Source organism: Fukomys damarensis, unplaced genomic scaffold, assembly GCF_012274545.1.
Source record: "Fukomys damarensis isolate Sample0158 unplaced genomic scaffold, DMR_v1.0_HiC HiC_scaffold_33, whole genome shotgun sequence".
Taxonomy (NCBI): Eukaryota; Metazoa; Chordata; class Mammalia; order Rodentia; family Bathyergidae; genus Fukomys; species Fukomys damarensis.
In genome coordinates, this window is record NW_022900945.1 from 46,914,392 (window position 1) to 46,932,360 (window position 17,969).

At 45.9% G+C, this 17,969-nt stretch overlaps 1 long non-coding RNA gene across 1 annotated transcript; it reads left to right on the plus strand.

The window, feature by feature from the left end:
- Positions 1-957: 957 nt before the first annotated feature.
- On the plus strand, positions 958-3,477 carry LOC104866961. The gene is made up of 3 exons (XR_002025572.2): positions 958-1,304; positions 2,193-2,314; positions 3,388-3,477. It is a non-coding gene; the product is annotated as an uncharacterized LOC104866961 (long non-coding RNA).
- Positions 3,478-17,969: the final 14,492 nt, after the last annotated feature.

A 17,969-nucleotide genomic window follows, 5' to 3' on the forward strand; every position in this document is an offset into this window, starting at 1 on the left:
TACACCCTAGTGCCAGGTGGCACACCCAGGGGCCCATCCAACGCCCCTGGATGCCTGCTAACCTCCTCAGCATCCGCAGTTTCCAGACCTCAGGTCTTCCCCATCTATGTTTCTCCTATCCATGGGATTTACTACACTTTATCTACCTTAAGCAGTATTAAACTGGCAAGAAATATGACTATTTCATCCCTAAGATAATTAGTTGATTTATAATTAGTGCATTTAGCTCACTGCCGTGAGAAATGACAATTTCTCATGTATCTCTGATGACATTCTATGAAAGTAGCTGAAAATACATCCTGTTAAGCAAACCTTCCTCTAGAGAGTACTCTCCAATCACATAAAAAGAGAACCCAAGGGTCAAAAAGAGAGGGGCTGAGGGTATCATGAACACTGGGACGAGCTTTATATTCGTCTTCACTGGCTGGGGTCAAATGGAAAATGAGGGGTCACCTGCCCCAGTGTCTCTGAAGCACAGTGGAAGGTGGGAAAGCCACGGCCTCTATTCTTTCCCATTCTGCAACTGTCTTCTTTTGTTTTTTCACGTGACCTCTTTAGATGCCATTTAACTTCATGTCTGTAATGTTACTTCCTTTTTCAGTACTGAGCAATGAATCCAGGGCTTCACGCATGCTAGAACATTCTCTACTGGTGAAATACATCTGCAGTACTTTTTTCTTTGTTTTGTTTTTATTTTGAGACAAAGTCTCACTCAGTTGCCCAGGCTGGCCTCAGCCTTGCCATGGGGGTTACGGGTGTGTGCACCTGAAGCCAGCCCTGGGATGCTACATTCTTACATTCCCAATAGCAGTAGGGAATCACAGCTGATGAAACCTAAGACAAGAAATATATTGATCAGGAAAAAAAAAGTCTCCTTTACAGATAACAGAAAACCACCCTCCAAGATGTTCTTTGATGAAAACAAGTTAAACGCAGTGGCAGGAATTACTCACCAGGTGCTTTTTTGTGACAGACTGATAAATGGCTGACAGGGAGAACAGGAAGCTGAGAACATGTTGACGTGTAGAGCTTACTTTTTAATAGGGAACTGAGGCCCACGCAAGTCAAAGAAATGGATTTGACATCTGAGGAGCTCTAAGTGCATGCTGGGAATGGCAAGGCATGATGGGATATGGCAGCAGTAAAACAGGGGCTGCTCCAAGCCCTCTGGGGTCCCTCTCCTGGAGAAGACCCAGAGCAGCCTCTATAGGAGGGGCTGCAGTAGGGGAGACACCTCACCAGGGCCTCTCTCTGAATGTCAGGCTGAACTGACAAGGACACACAGAAGCCCAGAGGAATAAAGAGTAAGTCCGCCTTGGCCTAGGTGAGCAGGTGGGGACAGGAGGAGAGACACTCTATAGGTGTAGGAGCAGCACCTCCAAGGATGCCCTGATCAGATGGGTGGAAAGCTCAGTGTGCTGGACACCTGGGATGAAGCGAGCAAGGGACACTGGTGGGAGTGAGGGGGACGGGAGTCCATCACAGTCCTGGGCCTCTGGGGAGGGAGGGTCAGGTGGATACTGAGGAGCTGATCCTCCCAGCAAGGAGAAGCCACAGAAGATGAGCGGATGACGCTTTGCTGCGTGTGTGGTGCTGAGGCTGGAGCCCAGGGCCTCACTCGTGCAAGACAAGCCCTCTACCACAAAGCCATACCTCTCGCCTGGCATGAGGGAGGTTTCTGCAGGCTGAGTGGAGAGTGGTCGACAGAGACAAGCACAGAAGCAGCTGGAGGAAGTCAGTATCATCATCACGAGAGAGCCGTGACTCTACCAGACCAAGGCGCTGGCAGAGGGTGCAGGCAAGTGGACAGACCCAGCATATATTGGAGAGGTAAAAGCAGCAGGACTTAGTGACTAGAGGCAGGGGAGGAGTCTTTGGTGTCAGATCTCAGTCTTGGCTGGCAGAGAGGTGTCGCTAATTGAGATCACAATGACTTGGGATGTGCTGGATACTCCCAAACTGGTTTAAAACACGTATTGTTCTAGACTACACTCTCTTGTTATGAGAAAGAGCAGCGTTCTAGGGTTACCATAATGATAAACGAAAACTTGACTGACACGTTTGTCTAGTCACAGTCCAGGTAAATGAAAGAATAAGAGGAGAAATCGAGAACATTTCCTAGACTGATTGTAGGCAACTATATTCAGTAGTTTCAGGTAAGAAGGTAATATCCCTCATTTGCCTATTTGCAGGCTTTTAGAACCCATCTTCCTTAGAGAGAGAGAGAGAACTGGCCCTAAAAAATGCACCTGAATCCTTCCCTTGCTTTGCTAGACACGGACTGTCTCAATCAAGCACAGAGGAAGACAGACAGGTGAGAAGTGCATGTACCCACGACAGGAATGGCTCGAAAACGCCATCTAAACAAATCAATGTGTGAGGGGGTACATGGTGGGTGGGCAGTGATGGAGGGTGTGAGTTCACTGCCTGGAAGGGCTGTACGAAGGTGACATCTGGGACCAAGTAGGAGCCCTCGTACCCGGGCTTGAGGAGACTAAGAAAGGAGCCAGGAATGGAACTGCGGCACAGAGAAGCAACGAGAGACACAGGGGAGACGGCCGCTCAGAAACAGTATCAGGGCAACTTCGAGGTGGGACAGATGCTAGAAATTGTTCGGCCAACTGACCTCCATTTCACCGGGAAAGTGACAAGGCACCACGAAATGTGAAAGGCACTTTTACCAAATGCCTACTTTCTGCTGGTCATGCATTCATGGCCTCTTGCATCCTTTTTCAGCCCCTCTGCATCCTCGTGTACTGGTGTGAACCCTGTTTCGCAGGTGGGGAGACAGGCTGTACGAGGTGCACCGACCTCTCAGGCATCTCTCAGCAAGCTGATGGAATTATGGGGACCAGAAAGCACATTTCCAGCTTTGCGGTCAGAGGAGCACAGTCCCCTCGTTCATTCATGAAATATTCATTGAGCATCTGTTCTCTGTGGGGTTACTTTCTGTGAGGGGAGGTAGACTTTACATAAATAATCAGACACCTTGGGAGAGAGAGAACTTATACATGAGCATGTGTGGATGTCCAACTGCAACTGTGACCAGTGACCCCCACAACTGCAACTGAGTTGCAGCTCTCGGAGAGGGCAGTTTTGAAGACTTGGAGGCAGCGGGCACCTGCATGAGCAAGGTGGGGTGAGCAGGACTGGACACCCAGCACCCAAGGACTCCTAACAGACAAAATCATGGGCTTTGAGATAAGAAGGCCACTGAGGAGTTTTAAACAGGACAGTGACAAAACAAGATTAATTCTCCCTTTAAAAATTATATTTAAAAACACACCCAAATATATATAGAAAATATATATATATTGAGGAAACATATAGAGAGCCCCAAAAAATGTAATTCAGGAGAAGAAAAATAGCATGATGTTTTTTCTGCAGATGGTGTTACTGTCACACAGGGGACCCTAGAGGATGTCATATATTTCAGAAAGTCCACTACACTGCCGGCCCTCGGAGAAGAAACTGAAAATGTGCATGCGATAATTTCAATGGCCAAGGTTACCCAGGCAGCAGTTCAGTACTAATAAATGCCTGGAAGCTCATGGCCACTGCTTTGAGCACCTCTTGGCAGAGGCCAAAGGTACCTTGTGTTAGTCTCATGATGTCTCAATAAATTTAGTATTGAAATATTTATGAAAGCTTTTCTTTTTCTGAAGTGTGTATACATTTTTGGTTTTCTCTCTCTCTCTCTCTCTCTCTCTCTCTCTCTCTCTGTGTGTGTGTGTGTGTGTGTGTGTATATAATTTTAAAGGAATGCAGAATGGCCATATATGTGTTTTTGAATCATCTAAGCTAAGCTTTTTCTGGGGCAACTTTAATGCCTTGCCCTCTCCCCCCGACCCTTAAAACAACCACCAACTTTATAATCGACATTAACAACCCAGGAGACAGCCTTCGGTATTCTTTTGACTGCTCATACAGTCACAGAGACAGAAGTACATCGTATATAATACATATATAAAAATAAGATTGGCCACTTTAATTAAAACTATCTTATGCCACTTCTGTGTATCTTGATTTTCCTATCAATAATATCTCACTAAATCAACTGGTATACGTATACTTCATTTTTAATGACTGCACAATATTCCAGGGTGTGACTGAACCATGATCAATCCCCCATCCATGGTTGATGAACACTCCTGTTTCCCTAGCTTTTCCCACTGCAGTGTCCCAGCAAATAACTCATGATCCTTGTGTGGATGTCCTTCTGTGTTTATGGTTTCATATTTGCGGAACATTGTCCCAGGAATGAGAGTACCCATTAAATCAAAGGGCAAATAGATCTTTTATTTTCACGGAAGCTGCCACACTGCTTACAAAGAACACTTTTGCAATTTCCATTCCCATTAGTAATGCCTGATTCACATTTAATTTGTACTCCTACCAGCATTAGGTAATTTTTTTCACTTGAAGCTATTACATATCAAGTGACATTTCATTGTTTTTTTTAATTTACATTTTCATGGCCTTTAGAAATTTAAGCATTTTTTCTGTTTGTTGATGATCTGAATGTCCTTTTCTGAGAACTGTCTTTTCATATCCTTCGCCTGCCTCCCACACACACACACCCCACCAGTTTGCTTGTCTTTCTCTTGTCAAAGCCTTAGAGTTCATTCTATAGTTTTAAAAAAAAAATTGTTATCAGTATTTTGTATTTTTCAATTCTAGCCTTTGCCTACAGACTTTAATGGATATCTTCTATACCAAGGATATAAATTTTTACATAATCAAAAAGTCTATCTTTTTCTGGCTGTGGTGCAGAAGCCTGGTGGGAGGGGTTAGAATAGACAGTAACAGAACAGTGGGGAGGTGGCCCCAGGGCCTTGACGGCCAGGGATGGTGGCCTGGACAGGAGGCGGTGCGGTGCTAGAGAAAGTATTTGAACAGTTGTCCAGAAAGGAGGGTGACAGCATGGGGAACAGAGGAAGCTGTGCTCTGGCTTTCCCCTGGGGCACTGGAGATATCACTTCCTGTAACTGGAACAGAGCAGGCGGCTAGGCCTTCACTAGACCACGCTGTCACTTTGGGATATTGTTAGTGTGTGTCTTGTCACTTCCTCGTCTCCAAGACCTGGTACCACACATGCACAATTTGAAGGAAAAAGGTTTTACTGGGCTCATGGTCTGTAGGGGGTTTCAGTCCATAGATGGTCGGCTCCAGGGCAGAACTGCATGGGGGAATAGCATGGTCCAGGAAAGCTGATCGTGGCATGAACAAAGTACTTGTACAGTGTAGTTGTACAATATTTCTGCTTTCAGGCTCCATGTTGCCTTCAGATTTTACCAGTTAAGATTTTTTAAAAATCATTTGACAAAAAAAAAAAAAAGTTCTCTAAAATTGCAGAATAAAGAAATCTTGGTATTTTTCTCGGAACATGTAACATCACGTATGGTAATCGCATTGGTTTCATTCCAGTCCTGAGACATCAGGACTTGTTTTGAGACGAGTTTCTTCTCCAGCTGCGTGTTTGTGATCTCACCCTTGCTCCTCTCACTGCTCTGAGCGGCATATTTTAGGGTTAGCTTCACCCGGAGGTTCCAGAAAGTGTGGCCATCTGAGAAGCAAAGTCTATCTACACACAGGCACCTACATTTACAGGATAAAGAAGCCACCATCTCCTCGAATTTCTAGGCCAGTATTGACATCAAATAATCTGTGCTATGGAGTCCATTTAGTCAGTCCGGTCCTGGGGGTTGGATATATGCTCCCCGGGCATGTAGATAATACGGAAGAGGAACTAAGTCTTTTAACCTGAACAAGTTTGAGGCAGCTTGAGTTTTCACTCTAGCTCTTAATAAATCCAATCTAGTAAGCCCAAGGCCAGCTCAGCCTTATGATCATTTAACAGCAGCAGGAGCTCAAGCATTTACTATGTGCCAAGCACTTAGGCCAAGAGCTTCAGACGCATCAACTCGTTTGCTCCTCCACTCACCTCTGTGAGGTAGCCCTCGTTATACTTTTATTCATTCATCAAATGTCTGTGGAGGCCCTTCTGTGTTCCAGGCACTGTAACACACAGTCAGGGCCCAGCAGTGAACAAAGCCAACAAAGACCACACCCTCTTGCACTCTGCAGCAGGGAGCGGGGAACACAGTAATCAAGGTAGTAGGATCTCCTCTGAGGTGGACGGCGTTCAGTGCTGCTGAGAGAAATGAGCCATAGGGCACGGGATGACGCGTAGTACTAGTGATGAAGAGGATGTCTGTTGGCTGCAGGAGGCCATAAGGAGGTAAGTGAGCGGACTCTAGAAGATGTAAGGCCACGAGCCTGAGGGTATGTGGCAAAGTAGATCCCGAAGGTAAGAACAACCAGGTCCCAGAGGGGGAGAGTGGGCTCCTCTCATGAGGCCCTGAAACCGCTCACAGTCACCCAGCTAGGGAGGGGCAGAGTCAGTCCAAACTCAGGAATATCAGCGCTGGGGCATAAGCGGGGACCACGCCTCGTCTTTCCTTGCGGGTTCTGCCCTGAGACAGTGCCGTTGGTGATTTTGCTTTTCTCTGACGGATAAAGGCAGAAGTCTAGTGGTGTCAGCCACAGCGACACAGCTCCAGCCTTCCACCTCAGACGGCAACTGTGGCCATCTGTCTCCCAACAGGCACGCAGCCCTGGGGCCTGGCCCGGAGCCTTCCCGGAACCGCCACTCTCTGGCGGTCAGTCAGTCTCTGGCAGGGCTCATCTAGAATTGAGCTGCTGGTTCTCTACATCGACTTCTTGCCGCAGTTTCCTGTCCTTTGGATTCTAGGATGTTTCCCTCAGGATCTGTGAAATGTGTAGATGAAGTGTGTCTGGCCTGGACCGTGATGTGCCCCAGCGAGTAGTACACACCAGAGTCTGCAGGCTTAATGGGGAAAAGTAGAATATGATATTACCTAATATCCCTAATGTTTTTATGTTAACTACACACTGAAATGAAAATATTATGGCTATAGTAGGTTAAAGAAAATACAATCGCTTCCGTGTTCCACATTATTTTCCCATTTGGCAGCGGGACTCCAGCCTGTCCTTTCAAAAATACCTACATCCCATCGCACTCACAAGTCACATTTGCCTGTCACTCTTTTCTGCCTCAGACAGGGGGTATACAAAGACCTGTGCCATGCCTGGGGGAGTGAAGTCCTCGCTAGAGCTATTTAACGCTCTTGTGAGTCTTTTAAAACTCTACCCTCCAAGTCCGAGTCAAGGTATTTCCACACAGCATCGATCTTTTCTTTAAAATCCCTGCTATTTTGCAGATATTTTGTTCATAGCTGGGAAATTCTATTGCAACCAATTTAGGATGGTACAGCCTCATTAGTTTCTTACTAATTTAAATTCCTTATCATTTTCTGAACGTGTATATTAAACTTCCTTTTTTTCTTCACGCTTTTTACTGTTACATGGGGACATACATGTTCAAGAAATTAAAGACTACAGAGCTCCATAGGAACTCAGGATCTAATTTCCGTGGGTTATTTTGGGGAACATTATGAAAAAGAAGTGAAGGTCGTAAGTATCCAAAATGGGTTCATTTTTCTGAGAACAAGCGTATCAAAATAACCTGGATCCCTCCAGTGGACGTGTGCCTGGAAAAACGGATCAGGGTCACAAAGGTTGGACCTTCAAACTGCTGATCACAAGTAGGGTGAGAAACAGATAGGAATTTATTTCAGTAAGTCTATGCACGATGTCCTTACTGACATTGGTTGTAGTCTGAGCCTCCTGGCCTGTGGCTTTAGAGGTCACCAGCAGCAGATGAGAAAGGCAAGGCCAAAGAGCACAAAGGAAAGGAATTTTAAAGGGGCCAGGTCTAAGAAGTAACCCTAGGTCTGGGGACTTAGCTTGGAGGTTTCACCACCTGTCTTGCAAGGACCCGAATTCGATCCTTGGTACTAAAACACAAAAAAGTAATCCTGTGCCTATAAAGTAACGAACATACATTTATTTACCTCCAAGTTTAGTGGATAGGCACTGGAAACCATTTCCAAAGAGGAATACCTAAAGTACTTTATTTCTAGAGGCAGGCTCATTATCTTACAGTCATGCTTCAGTTTCAAATGTAAGCTTTTCTGGCAAAAGGGAAAAGGTTGTATCCTGGTTTTGCTGACAGCCTGGAGACGGAGGACTTGTGTTGTGACTGCAGAATCTGGGCGTTGCCCTCAAGTACGTGTTGCCCTCAAGTACGAGTTGCCAGTGAACTCGAAACTGTGAAAGGTTCAAAAAATTTTCTGTGCTAGGGAACAAGGAATCCAAGGTGGTAGTGGTGGTGGTGGGAGGGTGGGATCAAAGGCAGAAAATTCATGCAAAGGAGGGCTGATTTATATACACAAACTCTCTGCCTAAATAGAGACACCAACACCTAACCTCAAAGTCTGGATGAACCAAAGAAGTATTAGAATCAATACAGCATACTGCTAAATCTAAATCTTTAAAAAGTCCTTCTAGGTCACTGTGACTTGTATCTAGATGTCCCCTGCCAAGCCTCAAGCACTCATAGGTGAGACTTTTTGGAGCGGGCTGGACCTACCGTGTGTGGTACTGGGATTAAGGGCTGTGTGATACTAAATTAGTCCATTGATTTGAGTTAGCATAGTTCTGGGTATGGCTGAATGGATTTACTGAGGGTAAAAACCCCACCCCAGGTACAGGTGGCATCATCCATAAGGCTTGTGGCCTGGATGGGATAAAAGGCAAGGGCAGGCCTGATGCCTGCTTGCTTGCGGTTTCCTGCCCACCACACCATGGACTATTTTTCCTCCTCCATATCCCTCTCCCCTGCCGTCTGCCAGCTGACTGAGGACTGAAAACTCTACAAACTGTGGGCTAAACTTTTCCCCCTTTAATTTTGGATGCCCAGTATCTTGTCTCAGCAATGAGAAAAGTAACTAAGACATATATCTTTTTAAATTTCTGAAAGATATCTGTCAAAATTAAATTAAAAAACCAGTAACAAATGCAATAAGTGAAATTGATTAGATACCAGCTTGAAGAAAAAGACAATCTTGTGATGATTGGAGAAATGAAAGGGTAGAAGTTAGATAATATTAGGAATCATCTTGGACATTATAATGTCAGTGGAATTATGCAAAACATCTAGCAGTGAATGTGGGTGTCCAGAGCGTACAAAGATAGCAAATGTTAATAATAAATGACAATGTAAATAAACCCCATTCTGAAGTCTGTGGTCTCAAAAATCCTGTCTCTATTAAAAGTGATGCTACTGAATGCAAATTTACATGATTGGTAATTGTGACATGCTGTATAATTTCACATGTGCAGCCAGACTCCACGGGACAACGTATACATGTTATACATAGGAAACTGGTTATAGTCGTACCAGTGTTCAAGAAATTTCTTATCAGATCTTAGGCTGGGAATGCAACACAGCAGTTGAGGGTATGGCTTTTGATTCACACAAACCTGGGGTCAAGCCACTACACCACTTATTTGCTGTGTGAACTTGGAGAAGTACTCAACCTACCTAACCTTCATTCTCTTTAACAGCCCCTACCTAACAAAACTAGAGTGACAGTTAAAGGAAAACAAAACTCTAAAACAGTAAGCACAGAGCATGTGCTTAATTCATGGTAGTTTACCCACTATAGCACTGGGTGTGGGTTTACAGTAGAAACATGCAATGCTATTTTGACTTTGATCACCTTTTCTCAATATAACACACAGTATTTTAATCCTTTTTTTTTTTTTTTTTTTTTTTTTTTTGTACCAGGGATTGAACTCAGAACCTTGCACTTGTGAGACAGGTGGCTGACAGATTATTTGAATCTTGATTTCAGCAAAGCACATGAGCAAATCTCACATAATAGTGTGAAAATGTGAGATAACTTCAAATGGAGAAACATTTGACAAAAATTTTAATCACTAATGTCCAGATCTAACAATCTGTACTGCTAAAGAAAAAAAAAATTAGAATGAGTCACAGGAAAAATATTTTAAAAAGTAGTATGGTTCCTGCAGACAAGGAACTTAAAATTGAGCTAGTAATAGTTGACAAGAAAAAGGATCTACCACACCCAAATATGACAGACTCTGGGTAGAGTTAAATAATAATAATAATAATAATAATATTCTATTCTTGAGCTCTTGCAGCTTGCCTAGAGCTGCCTATGTTGTCCTGGAACATGTCACTCCACTTGTGCAAATCCTGCCAGCTCTCCCTTCAAACCACCATGGGGAATCTCCATTTCTCACCTCTTGGGACAAAGCCCCCACCTCCAGCCACTTCTGACCTGTGCTGCTCCTGCATTTTCCTTACTGCTTTCTCCACACCTCCCCTTGCCCCCCTACCAGCCCAGAATCCAGAATAACTCTTACTTTCATTCCTCTGTAAAGCCCTCCAAAACTTTCCACCTCCCTGGGAGTAAAAACACCTAAGTCTTTAAGGGCCCAGAAAATCTTATCTACAGGAATGGCCCTGACTAGTTTTACAACTTTATTTTCTATTACTCTACCCCACAATGGTCTCCTTGAAGGTCCTTAAGTGTCTGAAGCCTCTCAAGGTCTTTATCCCAGGTGTACTCTGCCTGCAAGACTACTCCCCTGGACAGACTCCTGGCCTGCACTTGAACTTCCTTAAGTCTATGAGAGTAACTGTCATCCTGTTAAAGGGTCCCTCCCTGACCACACTATATAAAAGCGGTTTAATGAACTGTATCTCCCATGGAGTACTATGCAGCTGTAAAAAAGAGAATGGGGATGATCGCTATGAACTGATTTTTTACATACATGGCTAAGTGACACAAGCAAGATTCAAAAGAATATCACCTTACTCAAGAAGAGGAACTAGAAATAAATACATCTATCTACTTACAGCTACAAAAGGAAACAGCAAAAATAAAGGAGTAACACATGTTATTTATTATGGGGAAAGGAGAATCTAAGAATAGGATTTCTCTGAGCACATCTTTGATTTTGAGCACTCTCTGAGCATGAGTTTGATTTGATTTTAACCATGTTAACATTATACATATCAAAAATTTTAAACTCTAAAGCCCTAAAATTGAATAGAAGTAGAAGCAAGCTATGGCAGTTATGTATCAAACTGATAATATGGACACCATCAAAAGGAAAATACCCACGTATCTTTTTAGCATTCTATACATCATCATTGGACTACACTTTTCCTTGGGAAAAGAGAGATGCAAATATGCAATATCCAGGCAGAAGAAGTGAGTTGTTGGATTAATCACAAGGTCAGGATAAACTTGAGTTGGTAAAATATCTCTCTTTTGCCAAGAAAAAAAAAAAAAAAGCAGGCTGTGGTGGCTCACGCCTGTAATCCCACAGCACTTGGGAGACTGAGGCAGGAGACCAGCTGTGAGCTCGAGACCAGCCTGGGCTACATAGTGAGTTCCAGGCCAGTCTCAACTACATAGTGACACCCTGTCTCAAAAAAACAAAACAAAACAAAAAATCTCTTTTATCTCTGAAAACAGGACTGAAAAAAATGAAAATGAGCCTAATTGCCTTGAGTACATCTCACACCCTGATCTTGACTTCTATACCATCACCCACGGAAAGGAGTCGGGTCTCTAATGATTCCAACACTGAGGTGGAGAAGGACAGCAAGTTCTAGTCTATCTTGGGCAGCCTGACCTTGACCTTGTCTCAAAATTAAAAACAAAATTTAAAAGGGCTGGATGTAGCCCAGTGTAAAGGCCCTAAGTACAATCTCCAGTATCATCACTGCTACCACCACCACCACCAAGAAAAAGTAAAAAAAAAAAAAAAAAAAAAAAAAAAAAAAAAAAAGTGCCTCTGCAATGTTTAAAATGGAGAAATCTGCTAGACTCCACCCCAACCCAACAGTCCAAGTTAACATCTCAAATTAGGAACCATGCTGACCACATTTGCTGCCTGAGGCGGGCCCCCTGAGAAACATGCAATATAGCTGTAAGCATTCCTGCCAGAGTCCAACCATGAGGAAGTAACTGAAAAACACAAATCAAGGGTCATTAGGTAGAACAGCTGGTCGAGGCTCTTCAAGAATGGTGACTGGTATGATATGTACCAAAAAAGCAAGAGGAAAGGGAAAGGGGAAAAAAGGGAAAAAGGGAGAGGGAGAGGGAAAGGGAAAGAGGAAAGGGAATGAGACGGAAAAAGCAAACTGCAACAGTTTTAGATCAAAAGGCATTAAAGAGTCATGGTTGCCTAACACAGTGTGTGATCCAGGCAGGACTGGTTCTAGACTCTCAGAAAACATTTTTTTTTTTTTAAACAAGTGCATCCAGTCAATCCTCCATTTCCACGGGTTCCACATCTGTGGATTCAACTGGCCATGAACTGAAAATATTTTGGGGGAAAAAAATGTGCATCTGTACTGAACAAGTAGAAAGACTTTTCTTTTCCTTGCCGTGATTCCTTAAACAATACAGTATAACAGCTATTTACATAACATTTGCATTGTGTTAAGTATTATAAGTAATTTAGAGATGATTTAAATGAGAGGCTGTGTGAAGGCTATACGCAAACACTGCACCATTTCTTGTAAGGGATTTGAGCATCTGCAGATATTGGTATCCGTGGGGAAGGTCTGGAACCAATCTCCTGTGGATAGTAAGGGACAGCTGTTTTTCCTGACAGTGACAATGTTTCTGTGGCTTGTGGGAAAATGGTTTTATTCCAGGGTTCACCTGTTGAATTATTTGGGGTTACCATGTGTGTTACATGACATTTCTCTCACTGCTGAGACAGAATATCCAACACCCAACGTTAAAGGGGAAAGGGTGCATTTAGCTCACAGTCTGTAGAGGTTTCAGTCCATAATCACCTGGTTCCAAGGCAGGGTGGCCTGGCAGAGGGATGTCGCAGAGGAGAAATGATTCATGGTGGGCAGAAGGCAGCAAAGCAACAAAAGCTTAGCAACAAAGAGCATCTTTCTGCCCCCTTTATCTTACTCAGACTACTTAGGGCAGGTAGGCCTCGTGCCTTTAATCCTAGTGCCCTTGGGCCCTACCCCACCAGGAATCAATTACACACTCTAGATTCAACCACCTCTGGAAAAGCACGAGGCTTTTCTAAACACAAGCCATAACCACATGTCATGAGGTGACTGCAGCTTTTAGATGGTTTTGGTTGGGGAAAATGCCTACTCCTCTTTCCCTTTCTTACCTAGTCTCCCCCTCTTCATCATGGCATGCCCACACATCACCTGTCCTTGAAGGTCAGGTACAAATACCCTCTCTTCCGTGAAGTCACTGCTTCATGATACTTGATTTTACGAATGATGTTTCCCCACCCACAATCCATACTTCTTTACCTCACCATGTAGCTATTTCAGAGCACCTCCCAGTGTCTTCCCCCAGTGTCTCAGTGGCTGCATGTACCCCACAGGCATGCAGCAATGAACTGGTGAATGGAGACGGATGGACCTGATAATCATGAACAAGGGTCCACAAGGGGAACACTTCCAAGAAAGGTGAGTAGCTAGCTAGCAAGGGGGCTATTGCCGTGCTCAGGAAGTCTGACTGTGACTTCACGGGAGGTAAAAATGACCTATTCTGCAGGCGCGTTAAGAAGATTCAGGTGGAGACATAGCATTAAAGGGATGAACACAGTTCTAGATGCTAGAAAGGGAGGGGAAAAGAACAGTAGTTGTGCTGCCTAGGCCACTGCCTGCTCAGACACTTCGGTGCCTTTTCGTTCACCGCTTCCTGGTGTACTGCTTTCTGAAAAGCTGTGAATGGTGGCCCGAGGGAGGGAGGAGAGGGCGGCAGGGACGGTGAGCCGAGCCTGGTTCTTTGGACAAAGTGGTGCTGGGCTCCCCAGCTCCAGTTCAGGGTGAATTCACAGGCTGAGGAAGTGGTTAAAGGATCCACTTAAGTCCTTGACAAAACTACCTTGGGAGGGAGGGAAAGCTTCGCTCCTTGAGATGAACAACACTGAGTGAGCTGGCTGGAGGCTGGGGCTGGGGGTGGTGATTTGAGAAGGATCTGCAGAGGGAAGAAAAACCCCCAAACAGCACAGGAGCCCAGTCCTTTTCTTCCCTAGTTGGACCTGATACTGGATCTTGATCCACTTGAAAGCCAACACTCAGGAGAGGAGAGTTGGTGAGGAGGAAATCAATTTTCTCCAACAGCTGGCCCTAAAATGGAGGGACCACCCTTCTTCAAACTCTGTCTGAGTGAGCTCAGGGGTACATGGAGGGAATGCAGGAACAGAGGGACAATGTAGGAATCCTACGTGTCATCCAAGGCTGTGTCTCAATTTCTCCTCCTCTGGGGACATCATATGCACCTGGGCTTTCTGGGGCAGGTCCCTGCAGTTCCTTAGACACACAACCTCCTCTTCTGCATGTTAAACCTCACAGCAGTTTACATGCTTGATGTTCATTGATGTCCTAAAATAAAAAATAAAAAGGGGTGTTACTGTGTCAGGCAATGTGATACAAACCAAAGGTCACCAGATGTTCTGCGTTGTGTAACAAGAAAGGTGGTTTCATCATTCAGAGAAGCAACTCTTTAGAATTTAGAATGCTGGGTCAAGAAAAGGGAGTTAAGTGTTATGGCTTGTGCAAGCTGTCTCCCTAAAGTCTCAGGTGGCCTCAGGTGGGGCTTTTTCAGAGGTGGTTGGATCCAGAGTGAGTGTGTGACTGATTCATGGTGCAAGGTTAGGCCCAAGAGCAGTAGGTTTAAGGGTGTGAGTGCTACCCACCCTAAGTAGCTTGAGTAAGGTAACGGGGTAGAAAAAAGCTGTTCAGGTCTCTTGTTGCTTTTGCTACTGTGTGGGTGCCTTGGACTGTTTCTCCTGTGCTGTCCCTCTGCCTTGAAGCCAGCCAAACCCAAACAGAAGGAGCCTACCTGCAGCCACAGAGCTCTGCAGCCCAAGACAACCCTGTGTGGCCCCAGGGCCTCAGAAGGCCTCTGCTTACCTGTTCTCAGCAACAGCACCAGAGGACCTGTTGCCCAGGACTCCAGGGCTGCCCCGGGGTGTCCCTAAGACCCCTTGAGGAGAGGTCCTGCTCAGCCCAGACCCTCATACCTGTGTCCTTCCCTTTCTCACCGGGGGGGGGGGTTCCAGTCCATTTGCCCAATGACTTGCATTTTAAAGAACAGGCTGATCTTCACTCCTCCCACAGCACCAGTGTTTTTGCTTAGCCCTGGTGTCCTGATGGAGGCAGCACTGAGCTGCAGGGGATGCAGAGCGGCACCCCAGTGGGCTGGCACCGGAGGTGAAGGCAGCGGGACTGGGCTGAAGCGCTTCACTCGTTTTCTAGCAACGGGAGCAGACTGGACAGATTGGTACTGGCTTTTCCTGCGAGTTATTCAGCAGGGCACCCTGGAGAAGACACCCTCTCTGAAGCATGCTTTCCTCAAACATGAAAAGAAAGGGGATCGTAAAGACGACTGGTAGGGGTGCAGGACAACCAAGTGCACCGATACTGGGCCAAGGTCTTCCCGCAGGACCAGCTCTCCACATCCACAGAGGAAGCAGAGCTGCCCCTGCCTGGCCAACGCAGGTCAGAGAACTCTTACTTCGTATGTGAGCAGCACTCTGCCGCCCAAATGACCCCAAAGCCTGTTACAAGCTGTGAGACAGGGGAAATGTGCCTGTTTATCGCCACGCTCTTTATCATGCTCAGGTAGAGAACCCAGTCACTCAAGGTGCTTAAACTGTACTGCAGGAATTCATGAAGTAGTCCTTAAATTGCTGCAAACTCCTGAAACGTGTCTCTGTTGGTGACGTTTCTGGGACTAATGTCTTGTGTCAGGAAGCCTGTCACCTAGATATCGAGAACCAAGGCAGATGCAGTGGGGAGATAACATGTGAAGAAGTCAAATTCCTGCCCTGGACTGGCAGGAACTCGGGCCACTTGCAAAGGAGGTAGGATGAGTCAGACCTTTAGGCACCGTGGGACCCCTGAGAGGTTTTGCACTGGGAAGAGACAGAACAGCAAGAATCTGCTGAGTATCAGCTGGATCGATCTTACTCATGTCCCTGTTTTCACAGATACAGAAACAGTGGCTCGGAAAAGGTAAAAGGCTTGGTACACACAGCTGGGGCAGAACTGAGAATCTAAACCGAGCCAGATCCAAAGCCTTCACTTGCTCTCTGACACAGGCACAGGCTGCGATAAAGGGATGTGGACTGGTACACAGCTCTGCTGCATCTGCACCGACCAGCAAGAGCCGGCAACACCCTCAAAGCAGGGTGGAGGAAATGATGACCCAGTTACCTGGGATAGGCAGAAGAGCCCCCCCAGGTCCTGTGCTCGAGGCTCTGGATGAGGAGCGACTCATGACACCTTCCTTGGTCAGACTCTCCTTTGACCTACAAGCCAGCTTTCGTGAAGAGAAATACCACGGTTCCATGAGCACTCACGTGCCGGGCCTAGCTGACTTTATGAATCAACAGTGGCCCAGAAAGACTGCCCCACAGTGTGTTCGGCAGACAGCCAAAATGGCTCCCTTCATGGACGAAGGAGCTGTCGTGGAAAGGGCTGCTAGACGTATTTTTCATCCCATCACTGGTGTTTTGCCTTGACACGCTAGATGATCAGAAGGTAAGGAAGGATGGCCCACCGGCCTGAGACCACTCTTCCTGCCTGCTGCTCCCCAGGGCTTGGCTCTAGTTTCCTCTACACCCTCGGAACTGCTCCTGTGAAACGTAGGGCTCCCAGGACCTAGGGACCAGGGCACTGCCCCTCCCTCTGCATAAACGTGAGCTGTGCTTTCTTTCATTGTGTACCTCACGGGGAGGCACACAGTCATTTTATTTATATGAACACTGGGCAGAGTTCCACAAAGGGCATAAAGGGGCAATCTTATTTCATCGTACTCTATCTCCTTTCTAAAAATTTAGTTCTTGGCAGAAAGACACTGTTTGGAGGAAAAGAAATTAGGCAAAAATAATACCGAAGACTTAACATGATCCACCACGGCCACCCAAGGGACAAACAGTAACATTTAAACTCACAGCCGAGCCAGCAGCTGCAGGGAGTTGATAAGGATGCTACAAATAGGGCTGTGGGCAGAGGAAAGCGCATGGTAAGCTGTCTTGGACTTCAGGAAAGGGAAGCACTGCCTCTGCTTTTTACCTTCAGCCTGGTTCCTCTGCATGTTCTGCGAACTTTAAAGAACCACAGGGGGATTCTGACCAACCACATGTCACGCCACGGCCTTAATCATTCTGCCACTCTTCTCCGTTGGCACACACAGCGGGCACACACGGTGAGCTCCTTGCAGCGTTTGAGTGTGGCGAACGGGGATGGGTTGTGAATAGCAGGGCCCAGCTCCTGACTGACCACAGCCTTGGAAAATGCTTGCTGACCAGTCCAGGCCCAGTGTATTACATGGCTTGAGAAGGATGGTAGAGCCCTGGGAGCCTAGAGGAAGGGTGTCCTAGTTCCTGAATCCCTTCTTACCAGTCCCCTCCGAGTGCATCCTCCCCACCATAATGAAAAAGGACAAAGCCTCGGGGTTATACACTTCATGTTCCAAACCTGCCCAGCAGGTGCCCAAAGTGCCCTCACAGCCCGAGGAGTAGCAGTTTCACCAGTCGGAGCAGACACTTCTCAGCAGATGGCAGCAAGTGTCTTGAAGGAGAAGTGGGGTTTGGTTTGCTTTTCCACTGTTACACAGAAGCATCCTCTAGGCCCGGGGTGGGGCGTGACATAAAGGCTGTAATTCGTGGACTTCAAGCCTAGCAGGCCAATGCCAAGGGAGAAATCCAGGCCCCCACGGCACAGCTCGGCAAGGGCAGGGAGGAGGGCCAACTTCAGAAAATGGAAACAGCTGCTGTCAACATAATTTACTACAGGTCTCTGAAGTGTATATAAAATGTTTTAGTGCAACATCTTACAAACAGTTTTTCCTTTAAAAAAACAAAAACAACAACAGTTCTCTGTACACCATGCATGGGTGGTTTTCTCACCCCAGCTTCTGTTTTTTTTTTTTTTTTTTCATTTAAAAAAGTTTTTTTTTTATAGGCTGGGTGTGGTGGCGCACACCTGTAATCCGAGCACT